Below are 11603 nucleotides of genomic sequence, written 5' to 3'. Positions count from 1 at the left end.
AAATAGATCAGTTGGATCCTCTTGGGAGCTTCAACCTTATTCTTCCTGTACACAATGGTTATTGGCTCAATCACTGCAATCTCTTCTACGACTTTGGACTTGGAGAACTGTATCAGCCCTTGATTCATCAACTCTTGCACACAGCCCTTCAGATCGTCACAACTGTCCGAATCATATTCACATACAGCACAATCTTCATGTATACCAACGAGAAACCTAAACTGTTCAAGTCTCTTTAATACCACTGACATCGGAGTCTTCACATCGTCGGGCCGTAGTATAGATTATGTAGTTTTCTCTTTAATAATAACATTGATTGCCGAACCACCATGATTAGGCAGAGGGTTTGTTTTCACAATAGGTTTTTCTTCTGAGAAAGACAAAACCTTCTAATTAATCAAGTCTTGGATCTTATTTTTGAGGGTCCAACAATCCTCTGTAGAGTGTCCTATATACCAGGCATGTAAAGCGTACGATGCATTAGGATTGTGCTTCAGATGAAAGGGAGGAGAGGCTGCAGGGATTTGCTTCGGTACGATAGCCCCTATGTGAATCAAATATGGTACCAATTCAGCGTATGACACCAGAGTTTTATCAACTTGAGGGTGGTTACCAAAATTATTCCTGTTATTCTGACCTCGGCCTTGACCTCGGCCTTGATCTCTGTTGTCACGGTTGTACTGTTGATTCTGATTTTTTTGAGTCGACGTTGGTTGTTGATTGTTGTTTTGTGGTTGATACTGACATGATAGCTATTGATATTGAGCAGCAGAAACATAAGGATATAGATAGTACGACATGGGAGCCATTGGAAACTGATACTAGGGGTGGACACTTGCCGTCATAAAACTTGTCTCCCCTTCTTTCTTTTTCTCGAAGCCCCTATGTGACTTCTTATTCGTAGCTTGTGGAGCAGTGGTATATGCGATCTTCCCCGATTTTAGCCCATTCTCTACACGTTCACCGATACTTACCATATCTGCGAAGTTGGTTGAAGAACTGCCAATCATTTTCTCAAAATACAACCCCTAAGCATACCCATAAAAATGTTGATGAGTTCATTATCTGACAAAGCCTATCTGACCCTGGAAATCATCTCACGCTAACGCTGAGCATACTCCTTAAAGGTCTTTGGATTTCTGTAATTACAACCTTATTTGTGCCATATCAAGGTTGTACTTGTACTATTTTAGGAACGCCTCAGATATCTCTCTCCAGGATCTGATCTTAGTACGCTCTAAACCCATATATCGGTCCAAAGGAGCTATAGACAGATTGTCTTAGAAGCAGTGGATTAAAAAATCGTTGTTGTCAATGTACGATGCCATCTTCCTGCAATACATCGTAATGTGACTCCGAGGAGATCTTAGCCCTTTGTACTTCGGTAGGTCTGGCACCTTGAACTTCTGTGGAAGCACCACGTTCGGAGCCAAACAAAGATCTCGTGCGTCGATGTCGAAGGCCGAGAAACCTTCGATAGCCCTTATTCTATCGTCTAACATCTGATAATCCACCGACCGAGCCGGATTAGCAGCAGGGATAGCGACCTGACTGGATAGTCGAGAGGTGTCCGGAGCCATCGCCTGAACAGGCGCACTCTGAGGAGCAAACAACATTTTCGGCGGGTAGGAGAAACCGAGAGGCATTGTTTGAGCAGCATGTACCATATGAGGAAACTGTCCTCCAGCCTGAGCATTAGGATCCTGAGGTGCCCCAATCTTCACATACTGGAGTGCAAGGTTGTTAGGTGCATAAGTCAACATTGACACAAAATTTTCCCCAGGGTAAACGAATAGAGCATCTTGGAATTGGTTCATGTTCGCAGGTTGAGCAGTCTGAGAAGGAACCTGAAAGTGGAGGTGTGTGCCTCGGTATTCGTCTTCATTGTCAGGAGTTTCAGTGGGAACCTAACCTTGGTTGTGCTCGAGGTTGGCAGCATCAACCGTAGGAGGAGTCTGAGTTGTGGGCACACCCAAGGGGAAGACAACATTTCCAGCAGCAATAGGGGCAACAAGAGTCCGATGAGGGGAAAAAGCACCCATGTTAGCAAATTGGGCAGAAAAATTATGGGGCATCCCCCAGGGATAGGCAACAACAAGCCTATTCAAATCAGCAGGAACCAACTGACGATTCCCAGTAGTTGGCGCTAGAGTCTCCACCCTGAGTTTCAGCGGTAGCAGTAACATCAGCAGTAGCATTGGTAACCCCAACAACATGGATGACATTGGCAGCAACATGGTTAGAAGAGGTAGAGGCCCTCTGAGTCTGGAGAATCTCCAAGATAGTCTCCATGTTTCTCCTGAAGAGGTTCATCTCACCTTGAACCTGGGCAAGGGATTCCGAGATAGCAGCGTTATCAGACTCGTAATCAACCATTATCCTTGATTTGTTTGCTCGGGTAAAGTAGTGATGACGAGTCATCGTTTTTGTTGTGGAAAGATGGAGATGGTAAGCATTTTATTTTCTTTTAGCAGAGTGTAATGAATGCATGAATGTATAGATGCATGTAAGCAAAAGAAAAGTATTTCTAGGGTGCCAGTGTGTCAGTGTGCATATATAGTCATACAGTGAGTAGGAATAAGACAACAACAATATCTCACTAAAATATTTTTTAGTCATTTCAAGATCAACAGTACAAATTATTACAACTAGAAATATGTTTAATGAATTACAAGAAACTCAACCTTAATTCTTTCAAAAACAATCCTACACACTGATACAAAATAGAAAACGGCCCATGGAGTGTTGTGAGGGAACATGTTGGCATAAGCCTTCTTCAGCAATCCAGGAAGGTCCTCGAGTGCATGGTCAGCAAATTTGGCTAGGCGTGGATGTCTGTCAGTCCAATATTGAGCATCCTAGATAAGGATGCATAATAAGGAATGATTAGGCCCGCTTAGAATATCCTATACAAATGCCTCCTTATGATCCAAGAGGACCTGTAGGTGATGACTAAGGATTTCCCACTGAGCAACTTCATATTTCAGCTGGTTCCTTTCTTCCAAACTCTGATGCACTTGACCCTTCAGTTCTCGTATCTCTTCAAACCTTTTATCAATGTCACTCTAGTGTTGCAAAAGAGTGACTTCCAGCTTCTTGGAACGACTTCACTCTTCCTTCAACTCCTTCTGGCAAAAGAGTTACTTCCAGCTTCTTGGAACGACTTCACTCTTCCTTCAACTCCTTCTGGCATTTCTCTAATTGGTCTTGCAGATTCTTGAGCTAGTTCTGGTAGTCAATCTCCAGTTTTCATGCGCGGTATTATGCTTCATCTAATTGTTTTTTCTTGGTTGCAATGGTCTCAAAAGTTCCCTTCAAGGCATCTCCCACCTTTCTTCTCTTATTGAACCGCTCTCTCTTCTGACTGAGGCTGGCTTTTAGAGCATCTTTTTCTGAGGTGACTTTTCCCAGACTGGACCGGAGGCCAGCGTTCTCTTTCTCCAACTTCCAGATAGTCTCTTTGAGACGATCCACTTCAGAAATTACGGCGACATGTGGTTTAATAGTCTTGATACACATGGAAGGTTCCCATGCGTAGGGCAACTTGATCATCTTGGCTCTTGAATCACCCAATTAGAATATGGTACTATTATGGTATAAACTTGTTTTCCCATTTCTTTCTTTCCAATACGTTGTATCTTACCCCAGGCTTTGTGCACTTTCTTCATCAGATCCGAATTATCGACCCCTTCAGCTAAAAGTAGTTCTTCCAATTGTCGACCATTTGGCTTCTCCCTCAGCGGATATCCTAACTAACGCAATGAGAGAAGAAGGTTATAGTTGATCAAACACCCTTTCATACTGATGAGCGGAACATTCAGAAACTCCCCACAGCAAAAGATGCGTTCTACCCCCAAATAATCATGGCTATACCAGATGACGTCTTTAGCATCCAATGACATCAACCTTTGTGACCACTTCAATGCCCCCACATTATTAACAAATGGTCTTCTCTTAGGTAAGTGGGACATGATCCACTTTTGAAGTAGAGGAATGCTACAATTGATAGTTCCAACCTTCTTTATGTTTCTCCAATGGAAAGATAAGAAAACATTGGCTAGTAGTGTAGGAATTGGGTTCTGGGAAATGAAGATGGTGATGACGGTCTTGTCAATGAAACCTTCGACACTAGGGAGTAATACCAGACCATAAATGAGTAGTGCAAATCTAGCATAGAAGGTGTCCCAACTTCCACTGTCGGCAAACACAATGGCTTTCTCGAATAAGAACTTAGACAGAAGGCCCTGGGTATTACCCTTAATTTGGAGAGTGGACTCAATTAAATCCTTCTTCATGTGCAATGCTTATGCTATCTCTACAGAATCTGGGAATTTATCTTCAATCATGTAGGGTGTTTGGTTCTTAACCGACAACTGGAGTGAGTGAGCAAATTCTTCTAACGTGGGAGCTAGAAGAAAGTCCTAAAATGTGAAATAGTGTAATGTAGGGTCGTAGAACTGTGTAAATGTGAATATCAATCTTGCGTCCTATCTGGTAGTTAGGACTCCCAATAGGTTACCATAAGCTTTCTTGAAGGATACTATGTAATCTTCAATTAGAAATTCACTGAGCTTCCTCAATTCATCAGACTCGAAGTCTCTTAACTTGTACTGATACGAGTTTCTTCTATTTGTCTTTTCCATAACTGAACTGACAATAGCAACTGACAACTGTAGGTCCTTGAAAAATGAAAATATAACAAGAAAGATTAACAATATGATGCAATGATGTTATATGATGCACTGATGGCAAGATATCACATAATCAAAATTCTGGCATATCTGGACAAACTATATATTCTGTTCGTTACAAGTTTAAAAGTCCGACATATACACAAGAAAATGGGTATGAAGGGTCTTTGTTTCCTGCAAAAAACCCATATCCCCCTCGCAGGTATGTACTATCCTCAAAGGGTAGTCCTAAAAGGTCCCTAGAGTCAACGATCCATTTTGAGATACCATTGCCTTAGACAAATGACTCATCGGACAATGATGCTCCTAAAAGGATCTCTCTCATGTGTCATCAACCCAACCCAACAACATCATATACAGATATCCAGAATTTGAGAATATAATAATAAAGTAAAAGGTAAATAATGTAAAGCGAGTAAGGTATAAAGATAAACACCTAAAACTAGCGAGGAAGAAAACTAAGCTAGGCTCGACTCCTTTTAGTGACCAGGAAGTACTCCAAGCAACGAAGCATCCCCAACAGAGTCCCCAGCTGAAGCTAGCGGAAATATACCCGAACATATCGCACGCTCGAACATACAACAGATTCTCCATCAAATATTATTTATTCCCAAAGGAAAGGGAAAACATGGATAAAACCCAGGGGAAAGAGATATGTTGGGCAAGGAAGTCAGTTATGCAAGGGGAAGGTATTAGCACCCCTAACATCCATGGTACTCCATGGAAACCATTTTGATTATTCTCGCTCGAATGAGTATTATCTAAAGATTACTCACAAAGGAATGGGGAAAAGGGAGGAAATAGATAAAGTGCTCAGTGAGGATTGGGGCCCTCATGCCTATGCATCCTCATAAGGCAATGAGGAATTCAGAGCTTCGTAACTCAAAGAACTAGTGGTGGGAGATGAAAAGAAGAGTGATCAAAGTAAGGTTTAAACCAAAGGATTATGTTTTGAGCTCCAACAAGGGTGAAAACATGAACCCAAGAGTAAGGTGGCTATCACCATTACGTGGGCTAACATGGATGCTGCTATAGGGTAATGCCGAAAATACAAAGAAATAAGTGTTTGGGGGTATGACCCAGACATCTCTTGGTTCACAAGGTGACGCAAGAAGGAGCACAAAGAGGTAATGTGTTTGTCTCAAAAGTAATTGATGTATCACATGGAACGAATGAAGGTAGAATGTGAGTGCATCATGGAGATGAACGGAATAAAGCGACCGAAGTCATAGAAATGACGGTTTGGTAACAAGTGACTGAAGAAGTATTGTTTGAAACCGAAAGGTTAAGGTATATTGGAATCCATAAGAGAAATGGGATTTGTACCATAGAGGGAAACAACGCTCAACGATACGTTGAACAACATGGTTGCCACTATCTGATATTTAGTCAAAAAAGAAGGAATTAAATGTCTGGGTACAAGTCAAACAACTCTAGGTAGAAATGTGGACTTTTCGCTAGGCGTTCTAAAAGGGTGTATATGGGTATCCAAAGAAAGTCGCATTTCAGTGTCAAAGGAATAATATGTCACTGAATGAGCGATTTATGATCTAAGGTAGGTGACAGATCACGAAAGATATGAATGACACCCTAAGACGGAAGGAGGAATAATTAGGAGTATGCTCACCAAGGATTCGCGTCCTCGTGCCTACGTGTTCTCATTGTGCGATGAGAAAGTCAGAGCATTCTTAGTTCGTGGAACCACGAGAACAAAGAGAGAGATAAGTGATGAAAATTATAACTTGTACCAATGGAATGGTATCAAGGTAACCTACAAATGGATGGAACTTGGGGTCGAAGAGCAAGGTGGTGTTTAAACCCAAAAATACTGAATTAAATGTTTGGGGGTATGACCCAAACAACTCTTGATTCACAATATGGATTGCCGTTATATTGTCATAAAAGGGTATAGGTGGGGCCCAAGAGAAAGTATTTTTGTGTACAAGGAACAATATATCATTGGCTGGAGAACAAGCAGTTTGAGATCAAAGAAGAATAATATCTTGGATCCAAGAAGAGATAGACTCTGAATCAAAGAGCAAGGTGGTGTTTAAACCCAAAAAGACTGAATTAAATGTTTGGGGGTATGACCCAAATAACTCTCGATTGACGAGGTGGATTGCCACTATATCGACCTAAAAGGATATACAAGGAGTCCAAAGAGAAGTATAGTTGATCTCAACAGGATGGTCTTGATTGATGAATGAAGAATGATTGATTGATAAATAGGGTAGCTCGCGAAGAAACTGGGTTCTCCTGCCTACGTATCCTTATAGTGCAATAAGGAAATAAGAGCTTTCATAGTTCAGCCCACTAGGGCTGAAAGCAAGATGATCGATGAGGCAAAAGAATATGATATATGGATTGAATGGAAGAGTGGAATGGACTTGATAGTTATTGGATAAGAACCACACTAAATTCTATGAGTAAAGGAGGAAACGATAAGCAACGGACCAAACGTCCCGCACCCAAAGATTTTCAAAATGAGTGTAGGAAAGCTCCAGTCTCATTCCTTCTTCACTATTTAAGGCTTGTGGCACGTAATTCTCATTCTAACTTTCAAGTTGCCGGAGGAGGATATTTGTTGTAGTTTCTTGCAATGATGAAGCGAGGGAGACTTGACAGTTGATTGACGAGGATCACACTTAAGTGTATGAATAAGGGCGAATGCTTTGAATAGCCAGGGTCTAGACAAGGATAGGAGAAACTCTGCCTCATCATTCCTTATTACTTAAGGCTTGTGGCGCATGATAATTCTTATAACTGACAATTTGTTGTGAAAGAATCTTCCTTGTTGCTCTTTATGTTAATGTTATCGTATATGAAGAAGACTTGGTAATGTATTCGATTCGTATTGCACTAAAGTCTATGAATAAGGGCGAACTCTTTGAATAGCTAGGGCCTACGCCCCGTATGCAAAGTTGCTCTAGACAAGGATATGAGAAACTATGTCTCATCATTCCTTATTACTTAAGGCTCATATTATACAATTTGAATCGTATTTACCAAGTATTGACCTTTGATTTATCTTGTATAACCCGCTGTTTGGTATGACTGAGGAAGCTTTGATCGAGAATCTTGACTTGAGGCCTTAAGCTCCACAGCTTAGAGAAAGAAGTCTTATTAAGTGACCAAGGGTCTTTTGGTCACTCAGTTTAGACCGTGGGATTAACAAGTTCAAAGGATTTAATTGATCAAAATTACTTTTGATGAATTTGAATCGTGGGTGTTATTTGATTTTGAACTTACCTAATTCTAATCTAATGGTTAGAATTTGTTACAAATTATCCTAAGGGAATATGTAATAGTTAGTCAAAAACTAGATTAAAATTCTAAGCTAAAAATTCTAAGGAAACATGCAATTGTATGGTAAAAATGATAAAATATCCTCTAAATGGTAAAAAGGTCAATAAACAAAATATTGATATTAGATTAAATTCTAACCATGCAAATGCTAATTAAAATCCAATATAATTTCTAAGCTAATCAAATTAGCCCTAGATCCTGAAAATTTAATTAACCCTAATTCTAAGAACCTACTAAAAATAAGATCTAGTTAAAGTCTAATATCTAATAAAACTAAATCCTAACTAAACCAAATATCCTAGATTAAACAATATTTAATACTAATTAAACTATAATCAACTAAAAATACAAAATCCTAATTAGTCAAAGAATTCTAAAACTAATCCTAAAATATCTAATTAGTCTTAACAATCCTAATTAAAATTCAAAAATCTAAATGTTAATTAAAATTAATTGCTAATCTACACCCTAATTACTAATTAACAAAAATAAAGAAAGGCCCTAAAGAAACAGCCAAGCCCAATAACGAAAAAAGAAGAAGATTCAGATGGGCCTTACAGTAGAGGCCCATCGTTGTCATGTTGAAATCAAAAGGACTTGGGAGTATAGAGCCGAAACTGAACTGTAATCAGCAAGTGGGCCTCAGGCCCAAAGCAACAACTCTAAACCCTACTGAAAGGGGTGTAGAATCCACAAGGGTGGTGTAAAGAGCAACCTTCGGCCCATAGGCCCAAGCTGAATGTTGCGAGCTCTACTTAACTCAGTATGAAACTTCGTACGCGAAGACGCTTCAACTTCGCCACTTCTTCCACCTACATCGTCTTCCCCGATCTTGTGAACTGAAACGGACGCAACTATGAACCATTTCGCCCCCGGAATAAGCACACGTCCAAGAAATCTTCAGATTAACAAAACCGATACGAAGTCGATGCGAACAAAGCGAAGAAATATGGATTTGAAAACACCTCCAACAGTCGTGTTACACGTTAAACTCCAAATTTGAACCAACTCCAAATGCGCAGCAGCGAAATGAAGCGAGCGACACAAGAAGATGGTAGAGAACTTACCGGATTCAGATCGCGACGTAGTTGCGAAACAGGTATCTCGCTTCTTCTTGGTATGCTCCTTCTTCTTCCTCGTGAGATCTCTTGTTGTTATTATATTCTTGGAACATTTCTTCGAGTGAGATGTAATTGATGCAGGACTTTGTTGTGTGCGTGATTGTTACAAATCGAGAGTAGTTGATTCCAGAGGTTTAGCTCGGTTGTCTAGAGTTTTAGACATTGAAGCTCTAACACAAATGAAGATTCAGAGCTTTAGTATGGGTGAGGGTAGGAGAGAGAGATATCATAGAGAGGTTGAAAATGCTATTAGGTTCTGGACAAAACTGCAGAGTGATTGAACATATAGACATTTTGAGGATGCAACTAACTTGGGCAAACCGGGCAGCAATTAGGGCAGTCTGTTGGAGTTTGTTAGAAACTCAAACTTAATTTCATATGAAATTCACTTTGTAATGGAAAAAATAGTTAGAGGTTAGTGAACTATTAGAAATTTGGTTAGTTAGTTGTTAATCTGAGTTTTAATTTGATGTTAATTGGATGAAAAAATAAATGATGTAGTCATGTTAAGTGTATAACTCGACTTGGATGATGAGTTAATTGGATTGCTTGTTGATTGTTGCAGGGTGCTTGCTAGGTTTTTGATGGTTTTGCCTTGATGTTTGCTTGCCATGTATGTGAAAAACTGGTCTGCTATTGCAGGATTATGGTTCTTTCTTGATTTTTAATGTATAATTATATGTTGCAGGATTGTTAGTGATACCATGGCAATGTATGATTTGGGATTGTGGTTTGTAAGGTGGATGGCTCGATTTTGGGAAATGGTGTTATCTGGTTTGCTTAATGCTCATTATGCCTTGCTCAAATTACTGCAGGTTCGAGCCCCATCCAAGTTGGGTGCAAATGCGATATTGGCTCATAAGGATGGTCACAACCGTTTTTTATTTTGGACACAAACCAAAGCAACAAGCAAAAGTGATTAGTATGGTGTATGATAGTTATGATGCTGGTATAAAATTTATGTTGATCTGTTATGAAGCTGCAGAATTTGGTTATGTGGTTAATTCATTTAGTGAGGAGGGTCTAGAATGGAATGAAGTTTTTGATGTTAGTTTGCTTGGTTGGTCTGTAGCATTTTTTTGGCATTATGCAAGATGATTGTATGTGCAATGTTATGTTGGATAATGAACGTTAGTGAGCTAGCTTCATGCTAAATGAACTGGTGATGATCTTGTTAAAACCTATGTTATGAATGCAATGCTGTTAGTATTTTGTTATGCAGTTTGTATTGTTAATGCCGCATGTTATTGTTGTTCTGCTGATGCACGTTGTTGTTAATTGTTCATGGCTTGATTGAATGCAGGGTTTAAGTGTATGTTATACTGAATTGTTTTGCCTGCTGATGATAGGTTTGTGCTTGGCCTGCTTGAATGATGTTGTCATGATTGCAGGCTTATGTGTTGCATTACAAGTTTGTTGGATTGATTGTCATGTTAATATGCAATGTCAGTGTGTTGCCAGGCAGACTGCCTACTTGTGTTTACTGGTGATGTTGTATTACATGCCAGGCTTGACGTTGTTCCCATTAGTTGCCTATGACCGAGTTGTTAGCATGAATGCTCATCATGAAATTGGATCGATATGTAGGGTTTTGATGCCATGTATACTTGCCACATTAACATACTTGAATGCACGTGTTTGCACTATTGTAACTGATTCAATGATTTGATGCATGACTGAATGGATGCAAGGCTATGAAGCTTGGTCATGTTTGACATTTGGCATGAAATTTCAAGTGAGATCATGATAATGGTTTGAAGGAACAATGGTTTGAAGGAACAATGGTTAATTGTTCATGAAGAAAGATGTTACCATGCTATCCAATGGAATGAATGCAAGGATGAAGACACAATAGATCCTTAGGATTAGGAATTTGGAATTTTAGGTCAATTGACCAAAAAGTCAACTTTGGTCAAATTTGCATTTTTTATTTTGTATTTTCTTGTATGGAACTTGGAAAAGGATGATCATAACAATTATATGAATGAATGAATAATGTTTTGAATTCAAATGTCTCTTTATGATTTACTACTATGCTTTGCTTTTCAATTGAAATTTCTCCATTATTCATGCTTAGACCAAAGCTTGAAACATATCTCTAAAGTATTTGAAAAATGAAGAATATGAATGCAAGATGACACGTGGACCAATGGACTAAGAATGAATCAAGGACAATGGACCAATATTGCTCTATGAAATCTGAAGTTAATGAATGCACCAATGACTTGAATCAATGAACTATGACATTTGAATGAAACATGCCTCCTTGCAAGGACCTTGAATGCATGATGAATCATGAGCATATAGACTATGAAGTATGAATGTACATGGACTAATGCACTAGGCTAATGGATCTTGAATCAAAATTTATAGATTATGGATGCAATATGTAACTATGAAATCCATGGACTAGGAGATAATGAGGCAATGAACTTTTGAGGCGTGGACCAAAGACTAGCAATCCACACTATATACATAAGAGCCA

The 11603-nt window shown here is 39.4% G+C and overlaps 1 long non-coding RNA gene across 4 annotated transcripts; it reads left to right on the top strand.

Moving 5' to 3' along the window:
* Window positions 1–8706: 8706 nt before the first annotated feature.
* Window positions 8707–11127, top strand: LOC127075247 (uncharacterized). Of its 4 annotated transcripts, none has more exons than XR_007786281.1 (3): window positions 8769–9096; window positions 9684–9731; window positions 9807–11127. It is a non-coding gene; the product is annotated as an uncharacterized LOC127075247 (long non-coding RNA). The 4 variants fall into 4 exon arrangements; XR_007786284.1 differs by having other exon boundaries at window positions 8769–9114; XR_007786282.1 differs by lacking the exon at window positions 9684–9731 and having other exon boundaries at window positions 8707–9096.
* The last annotated feature ends 476 nt before the right edge of the window (window positions 11128–11603 follow it).

This window comes from Lathyrus oleraceus, chromosome 4 (assembly GCF_024323335.1).
Source record: "Lathyrus oleraceus cultivar Zhongwan6 chromosome 4, CAAS_Psat_ZW6_1.0, whole genome shotgun sequence".
Taxonomy (NCBI): Eukaryota; Viridiplantae; Streptophyta; class Magnoliopsida; order Fabales; family Fabaceae; genus Lathyrus; species Lathyrus oleraceus.
Note: the sequence above shows the minus strand (reverse complement) of the source record. Positions and strands in the feature narration are given on the sequence as shown.